The following is a 14491-nucleotide window of genomic DNA, read 5'->3' on the forward strand; positions in this document are numbered from 1 at the left end:
TGATTACATGGGACCTTTCCTACCTCTAACGGGTATACACATATTTTGGTTGCTGTTGATTATGTTACTAAACAGGTAGATGCTATTCCAACTAGTAGTGTTGATCACAACACCTCTATTAAAATGCTTAAGGAAGTTATTTTCCCAAGGTTTGGAATCCCTAGATATTTAATGACTGATGGTGGTTCACACTTTATTCATGGTGCTTTCCATAAAATGCTTGCTAAGTATGATGTCAACCATAGAATTACATCACCCTATCATCCTCAGTCTAGTGGTCAAGTTGAACTTAGCAATAGAGAAATAAAATTAATTTTGCAAAAGACGGTTAATAGGTCTAGGAAGAATTGGTCTAAGAAATTAGATGATGCACGTTGGGCTTATAGAACGGCTTATAAAAATCCTATGGGTATGTCTCCTTATAAAATGGTTTATGGAAAATCTTGTCATTTACCTCTTGAGTTAGAACATAAAGCTTATTGGGCAGTTAAAGAACTCAATTATGATTTCAAACTTTCTAGTGAAAAGAGGTTATTTAATATTAGCTCCTTAGATGAATGGAGAACCCAAGCTTATGAGAATGCAAAGTTATTCAAAGAAAATGTTAAAAGATGGCATGACAAAAGAATCCAAAAGCGTGAGTTTAAAGTTGGAGAATATGTTCTTTTGTACAACTCTTGTTTTAGATTTTTTTTTTCTGCAAGAAAGCTCCTCTCGAAATGGGAAGGCCCCTATGTCATCGAGGAGGTTTACCGGTCTGGATCCATCAAAATAAATAATTTCTAAGGCACTAACCCGAAGGTTGTCAATGGGGAACGACTAAAGAATTATATCTCAGGTACGCCTATTAATGTTGAAAGTAATATAATCCAAACTTTGACACCGGAAGAACACATAAAAGAGTTCTTCTGAAACGTGAAAATAAGGAGGTACGTGATATGGTAAGCAAATGGACTCCAAAAAATCTACAAAAATATTTTTTATCAATTTTGGAATATTTTAAAATTTTGGAAATAAAGAAACTTCCAGGAAGCATAACCTGGTGGGCACAAGACACCAGGGCGCGCCAGGCAAGCCTGGCGCACCCAAGTGGATTGTGCCCACCTGGGACACCTCTCGTACTCCGTTTTTCTACCATATACTTGTCCTACAAATAAAAAATCTACATATACTTCCCGAACCTGTTGATCACCGTATCGCAGAGAAATCCTCTGTTCTCTTTTTCCTTGTTGTTTTCTGTCAGATTCCATCTACCATGGCCTCTTCAAGCTGCTCCAAGGACAAGATCTCTCCTTCATCACCACCATCATCTCCTTCACCACCAAAAGGAGAATTGAGTATCGGGTATGGGCACTTCCCTTGGCTTCTGCCAAGCTTGGGGGAGGTGCCCCGGTATTGTATCATCCCATTATCATTTTGCTTTTATTTATCTTAGTTCAATATTTTGCTTTTAGATGAAATAAAGTTTAGTTCGATCCTTTCTTATTCGAAAGTTTGCTTAGTGATCTATCCTTGTAATTATGTGCAAGTTATATAATAAAGTTTAGTATGAGTTTTTGCTTTCTTTACTTTCATGTTGCAAATGAAGAAAGAAAAAGAGAAAGGAAATAAATGAAGAAAAGATTATATACTAATCCTATGGTAGGTGATGGCACATCATAAGGAAAAGTATAGGTAGAAAATTTTATTAGAGATTGACAAACATAGCATTAGTCAATGATGCAACTCATGAAAGAATTAATAAGGGAAGACAAGATTCACATATAGATATACTATCCTACAGATATTTTGTGATTGTGAGCCCTCGTCAAAATATTATATGCCAAAATTGTTGACGTCGGACAAGGAAGACAATTTAATGGTTTATGTTTGTTTATTCATATAGAAGTCATATTGTCATAGATCCTTTAACATGTGATGCTTGCCCCCTATCTTTGCTAGCCAAAAATTCTGTACTAAGTAGAGATACTACTTGTGCATCCAAAAACCCTTAAACCCGAATCTTTTTCAAGGGTCCACCATACCTACCTATGGATTGAGCAAGATCCCTCAAGTAAGTTGTCATCGGTGCAAGAAGGCAATAAAAATTGCTTCTAAATATGTGAGACCATTTAGTGTAAGAGAAAATTGAGCGTCGTACGGACTTGGATGACAAAAAATAAAAGCGACAGACTACTTAATAAAGGTTGTCATCTTAAGGGGCAATACAACGTGACATTCTCTTGCACTAAGGGATTGAGCATGCAAACAAATAAGTGCATGGCAACCTCTGCTTCCCTCTGCGAAGGGCCTATCTTTTACTTTTATGCAAAGAGTCAAAGTTTTTCTCTCTATTCCTTTTATTTTTCTCTTTTGGCAAGCATCATGTGGTAAGGAAAGATCTAGGCACATATGTCCAGTTGGATATAGATTGCATGAGTTGTTATTGTTGACATCACCCTTGAGGTGAGTATGTTGGGAGGAAAAACTATAAGCCCCTATCTTTCTATGTGTCCGGTTGAAACGTTTTGCTCATGGGTACAAGGTGAGTGTTAACATTCATAGAAGACAATATGATGGTTGAGTATGTGGACTTGCCTAAAGGCTCCTACACGTGACTCTTCCTAAAAAGATGATGAATTGTAGTTGCAAAATTGACTGAGAACATAGTTTGTTGCTTTCTAATAGAGTCTTTGCTTTATACTTCGATTGTGTGGTGAACTATTACTTATTCATGAGAAGTGTATGATAAAAGTCCTATATTTAATTTTGTTGCTGCTATAATAATCAACATGATGCTTCTATGTTCGTATTTTGTTTTTATCGACACCTCTCTCTCAAAGCATGTGGACATGTTTTTCGATTTCGGTTTTCGCTTGAGGACAAGCGAGGTCTAAGCTTGGGGGAGTTGATACGTACATTTTGCATCATGTTTTCTTACTGTTATTTATAATGTTTTTATCCATAATAATGCTTTTTGGAGTAATTTTAATGCCTTTTCTCTCATAATTTACAAGGAACACACCAAGAGGGAGAAATTCGGCTGCTGGAAATCTGGACCTGGAAAAGCTACGTCAGGCCACCTATTCTGCACAACTCCAAATGGGCTGAAACTTTATGGAGATTTTTTATGGATTATTTAAGAAATATTGGAGTCAATAAACACCAGAGGGGGCCACCAGGTGGGCACAACCCACCTGGGCACGCCAGGCCCCCCTGGCGCGCCCTGGTGGATTGTAGACTCCTCGGCCCACCTCTGGTGCCCATATTTTGGTATGTAAGTGGTTTTGACCTAGAAAAAATAAGAGGGGGACTTTCGGGACGACGCGCCACCGCCTCGAGGCGGAACTTGGGCAGGAGCACTTTTGCCCTCCGGCGGAGCTACTCGGCCGGGGGAACTTCCCTCCCGGAGGGGGAAATCGTCGTCATCATCATCACCAAGGGCAATCTCCATCAACATCTTCACTAGGACCATCTCATCTCAAACCCTAGTTCATCTCTTGTATTCAATCTTGTTACCAGAACTATAGATTGTTGCTAGGGGGTGACAAGTAGTGTTGATTACATCTTGTAGTTGATTACAATATGGTTTATTTGGTGGAATATTATATGTTCAGATCCATTATGCATATTAATACCCCTCTGATCATGAGCATGTTTATTGTTTGTGAGTAGTTACTTTAGTTCTTGAGGTCATAGGAGAAATCATGTTGCAAGTAATCATGTGAATTTGATATGTGTTCGATATTTTGATAGTATGTATGTTGTGATTCCCTTAGTGGTGTCATGTGAACGTCGACTACATGACACTTCACCATATTTGGGCCTAAGGGAATGCATTGTTGGGTAGTAAATAGATGGTGGGTTGCAAGAGTGACAGAAACTTAAACCCCTGTTTATGCACTATTCCATAAGGGACCGATTGGATCCTAGAGTTTAATGCTATGGTTAGAATTTATTCTTAATACTTTTCCTGTAGTTGCGGATGCTTGCGGGAGGGTTAATCATAAGTAGGAGGTTTGTTCAAGTAAGAACAGCACCTAAGCACCGGTCCACCCACATATCAAATTATCAAAGTAGCGAACACAAATCAAACCAATATGATGAAAGTGACTAGATGAAATTCCCGTGTACCCTCAAGAACGCTTTGCTTATTATAAGAGACTGTTTTGGCCTGTCCTTTGCCTCAAAAGGACTGGGCTACCTTGCTGCATACTTGTTACTATTACTGTTACTTGCTTGTTACAAACTATCTTGATATCAAACTACTCACTACTTACAATTTCAGCACTTGTAGACACTACCTTACTGAAAACTACTTGTCATTTCCTTCTGCTCCTCGTTGGGTTCTACACTCTTACTTATCAAAAAGAGCTAAAATTGATACCCTATACTTGTGGGTCATCACGCAGTCCACTGCGCAGGCTGACCGGGAGGCATGCAATCTGTCCTCCAATGCGCAGGCTCACTGGGAAGCATGCGAGTTGTACGTTGCGTAGGCTCACTGGGAAGTGAGCCATTTGACTTCCATTGCCGCCCGCCTCGCTCACATCCTCTACATTAATGGCTCCTGAGCTACTTTTAATACATGCGGCCTTAATGTTCGCCTCTCATTCCCCTCCCGCAGACCTCCACCAATGCCATGGCATAGAAGGATCATCTGCCACTAGTCTTCCAGTTTGGTGAAGTCGACATCGAGCTGGACGGGATAGAAAATAAGGAGGAATGGGGCCTCATGGACATGGCCCTAAATGAGCGGGCCGCGGCGGTTGCTGCCCATGTGCCCATCCCAACTCCCACCCCCGCGCCCGCGCTACCGACCTGAAGGAAATATGCCCTAGAGGCAATAATAAAGTTGTTATTTATATTTCCTTATATCATGATAAATTTTTATTATTCATACTAGAATTGTATTAACCGGAAACTTAGTACATGTGTGAATACATAGACAAACATAGTGTCCCTAGTATGCCTCTACTTGACTAGCTCGTTAATCAAAGATGGTTAAGTTTCCTAATAATAGACATGTGTTGTCATTTGATGAACGGGATCACATCATTAGAGAATGATGTGATGGACAAGACCCATCCGTTAGCTTAGCATTATGATCATTTAGTTTTATTGCTATTTCTATCTTCATGACTTATACATGTTCCTCTGACTATGAGATTATGTAACTCCCAAATACCGAAGGAACACCTTGTGTGCTATCAAACGTCACAACGTAACTGGGTGATTATAAATATGCTCTACAGGTGTCTCCAATGGTGTTTGTTGAGTTGGCATAGATTGAGATTAGGATTTGTCACTCCGTGTTTCGGAGAGGAATCTCTGGGCCCTCTTGGTAATGCACATCACTATAAGCCATGCAAGCAATGTGACTGATGAGTTAGTTATGCGATGATGCATTACGGAACGAATAAAGAGACTTGCCGGTAACTAGATTGAACTAGGTATGATGATACCAACGATCGAATCTTGGGCAAGTAACATATCGATGACAAAGGGAACAACGTATGTTGTTATGCGGTTTGACCGATGAAGATCTTCGTAGAATATGTAGGAGCCAATATGAGCATCCAGGTTCCACTATTAGTTATTAACCAGAGATGTGTCTCGGTCATGTCTACATAGTTCTCGAACCTGTAGGGTCCGCACGCTTAACGTTCGATGACGATTTGTATTATGAGTTTTGTGATTTGATGTACCGAAGTTTGTTCGGAGTCCCGGATGAGATTACGGACATGACGAGGAGTCTTGAAATGGTCGAGACATAAAGATTGATATATTGGACCATGTTATTCGGACACCGGAAGTGTTCCGGATAGTTTCGGGTAAAAACGGAGTGTCGGAGGGGTTACCGGAACCCCCCGGGGGAACTAATGAGCCACCATGGGCCTTATTGGAGAGAGAGGAGGGCGGCTAGGGTAGGCTGCCCCCCCTTGCAGTCCGAATTGGACAAGGGAAGGGGGCGGCGCCCCTTTCCTACTCCCTCTCCCTCTCCTTCCTTCCCCCTCTCTTCCTTGTGGAGGAATCCTACTAGGACTAGTAGTCCTAGTAGGGCTCCCTCTCCTTGGGGGGCCCCTAGGGCCGGCCGGCCTCCCCCTCCCTCCTTTATATACGGGGGAAAGGGGGCACCCTAGAATTGACAAGTTGATCATTTAGCCATGTGCGGTGCCCCCCTTCACAGTTACACACCTCGGTCATATTGTCGTAGTGCTTAGGCAAAGCCCTGCGGCAGTAACTTCATCATCACCGTCGCCACGTCGTTGTGCTGAAGGAACTCTCTCTCGACCTCAACTGGATCAAGAGTTCGAGGGACATCATCAAGCTGAACGTGTGCTGATCGTGGAGGTGCCATGCGTTCGGTACTTGGATCAGTTGGATCACGAAGATGTCCGAGTACATCAACCGTGTTACTAAACACTTCTGCTTTTGGTATACGAGGGTACGTAGACACACTCTCCCCTCTCATTGCTATGCATCTCCTAGATAGATCTTGTGTGATCGTAGGTAAAAATTTGAAATACAGCGTTCCCCAACAGTGGCATCTGAGCCAGGTTTATGCGTAGATGTTATATGCACGAGTAGAACAAAAAGTGTTGTGGGCGATAATAGTCATACTGCTTACCAGCAATGTCTTACTTTGATTCGGAGGTATTGTTGGATGAAGCGGCCCAGACCGACATTACATGACCGCGTTCATGAGACTGGTTCTACCGACGTGCTTCGCACACAGGTGGCTAGTGGGTGTCTGTTTCTCCATCTTTAGTTGAATCGACTTTGATTACTCCCAGTCCTTGTTGAAGGTTAAAACAGCCCACTTGACGAAAAATCGTTGTGATTTTGAAGCATAGGTAAGAACGATTCTTGCTAGAAGCCCGTAGCAGCCACGTAAAACTTGCAACAACAAAGTAGAGGACGTTTAACTTGTTTTTGCAGGGCATGTTGTGATGTGATATGGTCAAGACAAGATGCTAAATTTTATTGTATGAGATGATCATGTTTTGTAACACAGTTATCGGCAACTAGCAGGAGCCATATGGTTGTCGCTTTATTGTATGAAATGCAATCGCCATGTAATTGCTTTACTTTATCACTAAGCGGTAGCGATAGTCGTAAAAGCAACAGATGGCGAGATGACAACGATGCTACGATGGAGTCAAGCCAGTGACGATGGTGATCATGACGGTGTTTTGCAGATGGAGATCAAAGGCACAAGATGATGATGGCCATATCATATCACTTATTTTGATTGCATGTGATGTTTATCCTTTATGCATCTTATTTTGCTTAGTACGGCGGTAGCATTATAAGATGATCTCTCACTAAATTTCAAGGTATAAGTGTTCTCCCTAAGTATGCGCCGTTGCTACCGTTCATCGTGCTGAGACACCACGTGATGATCGGGTGTGATAAGCTCTAGTTCACATACAACGGGTGCAAGCCAATTTTGCACACGCAAAATACTCGGGTTAAACTTGATGAGCCTAGCATATGCAGATATGGCCTCGGAACACTGAGACCGAAAGGTCGAACGTGAATCATATAGTAGATATGATCAACATAGTGATGTTCACCATTGAAAACTACTCCATCTCACATGATGATCGGGCATGGTTTAGTTGATATGGATCACATGATCATTTAGATGACTAGAGAGATGTCTATCTAACTGGGAGTTCTTAAGTAATATGATTAATTGAACTTTAATTTACCATGAACTTAGTACCTGATAGTATTTTGCATGTCAATGTTGTTGTGGATAAATGGCCTGTGCTACTATTCCGTTGAATTTTAATGCGTTCCTATAGAAAGCTAAGTTGAAAGATGATGGTAGCAACTACACGAACTGGGTCCATAACTTGAGGATTATCCTCATTGCTACACAGAAGAATTACGTCCTGGAAGCACCGCTAGGTGCAAAGCCCGCTGCAGGAGCAACACCAGATGTTATGATCGGCTAGCAGAGCAAAGCTGATGACTACTCGATAGTGCAGTGTGCCATGCTTTACGGCTTAGATTCGGGACTTCAACGATGTTTTGAGCGTCATGGAGCATATGAGATGTTCCAGGAGTTGAAGTTAATATTTCAAGCAAATGCCCGAATTGAGAGATATGAAGTATCCAATAAGTTCTATAGCTGCAAGATGGAGGATAATAGTTCTGTCAGTGAACATATACTCAGAATGTCTGGGTACCACAACCACTTGACTCAACTGTGAGTTAATCTTCATGATGATAGTGTCATTGACAGAGTTCTTCAATCACTGCCACCAAGCTACAAAAGCTTCATGATGAACTATAATATGCAAGGGATGGATAAGACAATTCCCGAGCTCTTCACAATGCTAAAGGCTGCGGAGGTAGAAATCAAGAAGGAGTATCAAGTGCTGATGGTCAACAAGACCACTAGTTTCAATAAGAAGGTCAAAGGGAAGAAGGGGAACTTCAAGAAGAACGGCAAGCAAGTTGCTGCTCAAGTGAAGAAACCCAAGTCTGGACCTAAGCCTGAGAGTGAGTGCTTCTACTTCAAAGGGATTGGTCACTGGAAGCGGAACTGTCCCAAGTATTTGGCGGATAAGTAGGAGCCAATATGAGCATCTAGGTTCCACTATTGGTTATTGACTGGAGATGTGTCTCGGTCATGTCAACATAGTTCTCAAACCTGTAGGGTTCGCACGCTTAACGTTCGATGACAATTTGTATTATGAGTTATGTGATTTGATGTACCGAAGTTTGTTTGGAGTCCCGGATGAGATCACGGACATGACAAGGAGTCTCAAAATGGTCGATACATAAATATTGATATATTGGACCATGTTATTCGGACACCGGAAGTGTTCCGGATAGTTTCGGGTAAAAACGGAGTGCCGGAGGGGTTACCGGAACCCCCCGGGCGAACTAATGGGCCACCATGGGCCTTATTGGAGAGAGAGGAGGGCAGCCCCCCCCCTCACTACAAAAAAAATACACTTTCGTGATGATACGTGTTTGTCAGTAGGTCACGTTTTCTGTCATCCATGTACATGCATGACAAATTTATGACAGAATCAAGATAGGCATACCTGTGCTGTCATAGAAGTGTTCCATGACATTACCAAAATTATCATCACGGAAGTGTCCACTTCGATGACGATAAATCGCGCGTCGTGGAAGTGCTTTCGTCAAGGGTGACTGACACGTGGCATCCACTGTAACGGGTCGCCGTTAAGCTATCGGGTCCGGTTTTGGATCCGATAACCCGTTAATAGCCCGGACCAATGAGGATTTTCCACGTTTAAAATTGTCATTGGCCGGAGGAAGCACGTGTTGGCTCACCGTTGCGACAGATGTCATCCATTCATTGGACAGGAGGCACCTATGGTAGGTCGACACGTGGCATGCCCCAACAGAGGCCCATTCCGGTGAAAAGGCCGACCCGTTTGACTTGGTCAAAAGGTAACGGGCCGGCCCACGGAAATCATGTTCCTATATAGCCCATTTACGGCCCGCTAACTCATGGCCCATTACGGCCTATCGGAATTAAGCCCAGTAGCTTCATTTGGGCTGTCCAATATGATTCCAGCCCGTTGTAACTTCCAGCCCATGTATGGCCCATGATGTCTTTCGGCCCATACGAGGCCATTTGTAACTCTTGGCCCATTAACGGCTCGTATTGAATCTGGCCCGCAATGAATAGTGTATCGGTTCATACCCACTAACGACCCATTATTCCATTGGCCCGGTTCCAACCCGTGTTATATTTCAGCCTTCTCAGGGCCCATTTACTGTTGGGCTTATTTCCAGCATTCGGTTACTTACGGCCCGTTACTGGCCTTTTCTGCTTGTGGGCCAAATTCAGCCCGTGGTTACAATCGGCCCGTTAATCCGTTGGGTCGTTTTCATAGCATCATCAAATACGGCCGATTAACGATGGCCCGTTATTGTCGGCCCATGAACGGATGATTCCAAATCTAGCCCATTTACGGCCCATAATGCGGTCTGTTATTGGCCCATGTTTGGCCGATCGATCATACGGCCCGTATAAGGCCCATTGATGCTACGGTCCGTAGAAGGCCCATTGTTTCTACGGCCCTTACAAGGCCCATTGTTTCTACAGCCCGTAGGAGGCCCATGGTAACTATAGTAAATATGTAGCCCATGGTTATTGTGGCCTAGTTTTAAAAATAGGTTATTGCGGCCAAACCGCGGAAAAAGAACTACACTGACTACAAGCAAACAAATAAACAAGACAACAAGGAAATAAATAAGCAGGCAACTTACGCTAGGCTATCATGGATAACACATATTACATCCACTGGGCATCAAAGTTCGCCACCAGTGCAAATATAGGGAACAAAGCAGCATATCGTATACACTGGTTGTTAAAGTTGGCGACCAGTGCAAATAAACGCAGAAGCAAAACAAGTCCAGAACTGAAACCACTTCAGAAGATCTCAAGAAACAATATCCTGGGTACCCATAATGCGGGCAAGATGCTTAGCAGGCTTATTAACTTTCTCTTGTTTGGCGCTTAAATCCTCCGGCGCTTGTTGTTGCACCAGAAAGTATGCATCTGAATTCTACAGGGACTTCCTCAGTCCTTCAGCTTCCTGTCGCAGCACATCTGATCAATGTCTTTCAACTTGAAGTTGAGACTCAAGAAGACGAACTAATTCAGGCAGAGAGTTCGAAGAGCTTGTGCCAGCAGTAGTGGCCAGTAACTCGAACACTACATCAAGACAGGACTTTGGGGTTCTCTCACTGACGTCAAGATAGATTTTATCAGCTTTCTTGGAGACCAACAGGGATTTCTCACTATCTTGAACCTTATTTGCATTACTTCCTTTACCATTGCATAATGGGGTACTGTTCTCCAATATTTTGTCCGCATTCTAAAAGCGAAACAAGCAGACAGATCACAGGTTTACCATGTTGTATATGAAACTCATTTTGGTAAAACAGTTCAGTAGTAAAGTGGACAGGATAACACCATGAAACAATCATATATCTATGTAGCATGGTCACTTTATGGTCTATATCATTCTAGTTTTTGTTGCCAAATCAAGATACAGACACAGTTCAAATAATATTTGTTCAAGACAAAGCAGAATAGACAGAATATAAGTGTGGGAAACTATAGAGCAATAACAACACTTGTAATGTGCATGACATGAGAACATAACTGTTTATTCAATTAAAACTGAAATCAACATAGAGCAAGTTACAACAGCAAACCAGTTAAAGAAACAGATTTAAAACATACATGTTGCGCCATTGGAGTTTCAATTCCATCCTTCAAATTTGAAAATAGTTGGTATGAGTAAATGCAGTGATGCAAGAGCAAAGGAGTACGAACCATAGCTACATAACCTGACCTGAGAACAATTCTTCTTCTCCTTTAAGCGTTGAGTTAGGATTCGGAGTGGCGGTCCTCGTGCTTTGGGCACTACAGTTCCCTTACTAACTGGTCGTGCTTGGGTGCTCTGTGGTGGAGACGGTGTTGTGTCAACTGGAACTGGGTTACTATCTGCTGGGGCTGGGGTTAGAAGGGGAGTAGCTGGTTCTCTGTCCAACTGGGTAGGGGTACAATCTGCGAGAGTCTGGGTTATGTGTGGTGGGGCTGGTTCTTGGGCAAGTACAACCGTGGTTCTATCTGCATCAACTGGTAGTGCTATCTTTTCTGAAGACCGTGTTGTTACTCCGTTAGATACTGCCATCACCCTCTCCAATTCAAATGGCTGGTAAACAAGAAAAGTAATTGAATGTACAGACATTGTATGACAAGACAGGTGCAATGGATAGTGGGGAATAAAAGAGGGCATTAAATAATTCACATTTATGTTGTCTAACCAAACAGGATAGCATGACACAATTTCACATATATGATGGCTAACTAGACAGGATAGCATGGCAGAGTTTCACATTATGATGCCTAACTAAAAAATATGGAAAGACATAGTTTAAAATATGATGACTATGTAAACAAGATGACATGATATAACTATATAATGTGTTTATTAAATAGGTTGGCATGCCATAATTCACATACATGCCACCTATGGAAACATGATAGCTTGATATAATTCACGGATAGAATGACATAATTCAAAATATGATGACTGTAAACACTAAACAGGATGAGATGATATAACTATATGATGTCTTTGTTAAATGGGTTGCCATGCCATGATTTAGATACATGCTGTGTATGTAAACATGATGGCATGATATATTTCAAATACACGATTTATATAGTAAGCAAGTAAGCAGATGGCAATCCATATATGATGTAAAAACTAAGCAATGCAAGACAACATGCATGACATGGGTAATATAATCCTGCCAAGTTTGAGCATAGACCTCAGAGGGGAAATAGGACTGGTCATCAGTCTCTGAATCCTCCTCTAAGGAGCTCTCTATAACCAGCAAGATGTCTGCTTCAGCAGGTAGCATTGTCTGCTCTGAATACCTTTTTTCACTCTAGATACTTCCATCGCCGCTTCAAATGGCTGGTGCACAGAAAGAGTAGTTGAATATACAAATGTTGTCGACAAATGGAACATGTAATACAAAAAAATGATAGCATGATATAATTCACATACATGATGATTGGCTAAATAGAATGGCATTGGATAATTCACATATATAATGCCTTTGCAACAAGATAGCATTTCATAATTCACATCTATAATGTCTTGCAACAAGATGGCAATGCATAATTCACATATACGGTAATTAGACACTAAACAGGTACCATTCACACAAAGCATGTCTAAACTAATCAAATGAAATAGCAATGCAAGACACCATACGCATGATATGAGCAACATAACCCTGCCAAGTTAGAGCATACACCTTGGGGGGAAATAGGACTGGTCATTTGTCTCTGAATCCTCCTCTAAGGGGCTATCCGTAACCAACGAGATATGCGCTTCGTCAGATAGCATAGTCTGCTCTAAAGACCTTGTTTTCACTCCAGAATTTTCCATCACCGTGTCAAATGGCTGATGCACACAAAGAGTAGTTGAATGTACTAACATTGTTGACAAATTTAATACGTAACGAAAAAAAGATGCCTGATATAATTCACATATAAGATGACTGGATAAGCAGGATGGTATTGCAAAATTTACATATATGATGCCTGCCTAAACAAGATGGCGTTGCATAATTCACGTAAATGATGAATAAAATAAACAGATGGCATTCACACAAAGCATGTCTAAACTAAGCAGATGACATATTTGATGTATAAAGTAAGCAATGCAAGGCACCATATGCATGATATAACCAACATCAGCATGCCAAGTTACAGAGAAGACCTCACGGGGTAAATAGGAGTGGTCTTCTCCTTTTGAATCCCCCTCAGAACAGATATCTTCCTCTCGATTACAATCTGAAATGGGTGGAGGGGGGCTGCCTTTGCGCCTACCATGGAGCGACGTCTGCATGAAATTTTATTGCCACGCAAGGCTCGTCTCTTTTGCTCTACATGTTCAGTTCCATTGTGTACAATAACTGACATGCATAGGAATAAAACATAGTGAGATTATGTAATGAGTGCATGCAGAAATCCAGAGTGATGGTAGCAACCTGTGGATAGACCCAAAACAATGATAGCAGGCAAATAATGGCTTCAGTTAAAAAATACAAATTGTAGCGACCAGACCTCAAACAGTCTGATCTCTGTGCTCCGGTATCGTCCCTGGATCAGTAATGCTGACACCATACAGTACTCGGAGGATTTATAGCAGAGTAGCAATCACACACTTATTACATCGAGTGTGTCAAAAGAGAACTTATTACAATAAATATGGCTTAAGGCCATCTAATAACGATAACAGCGGAAGGCTTGGAAGATAAGTGAGTCCATCAACTCCAAAGGCATCACTGAGTATAGAACCACGACCTAAAAATTCCTTAATCGTCGTCTGAAAAGTCTGCAACATTAAAGTTGCAGCCCGAAAATGGGTCAGCACATAGAATATGCTGGCAAGGTAACACATAGAGAGTAATGGAATGCAATAGCTATACTATATGCATATTTGGCTGGTGGAAAGCTCTATGGTTACAGTTTTTGCGTAAAGCCAATTTTTCCCTACTACAAAGGAATAAAATTTATTTAACTATCATGGTAGTTGTTAAAAATTGAGAATGGTTGACAGCATTCTCAATCCCAATTAAGGATCATCATTAAACATAACCCAACAAAATTAATTTAGAGTAACATGTTGAGATTCACATGAAAATCCAAGTACTAGATACTCAAGGTGTCCATAACTGGGGACACGGCTAATCATGATTAGTTTATTACACTCTGCAGAGGTTTGCGCACTTATCCCCACAAGACTCGATCTCCTCCGTTTGGTTTCTCGCACTACAAGGTGTTTGAGAAGACGGATGACCGAGACATAGTCTTTCAAAAGAGCTAGCACCTTACGATCGGGTAGACCGTACCACCTATATCCCCTACATCTGCTAGTCTACCACTGTAAGAGTTCACACAACTTAGTCAACTATGCTAGAG

The sequence above is a fragment of the Triticum urartu genome, chromosome 7, assembly GCF_003073215.2.
Source record: "Triticum urartu cultivar G1812 chromosome 7, Tu2.1, whole genome shotgun sequence".
Lineage (NCBI taxonomy): Eukaryota > Viridiplantae > Streptophyta > Magnoliopsida > Poales > Poaceae > Triticum > Triticum urartu.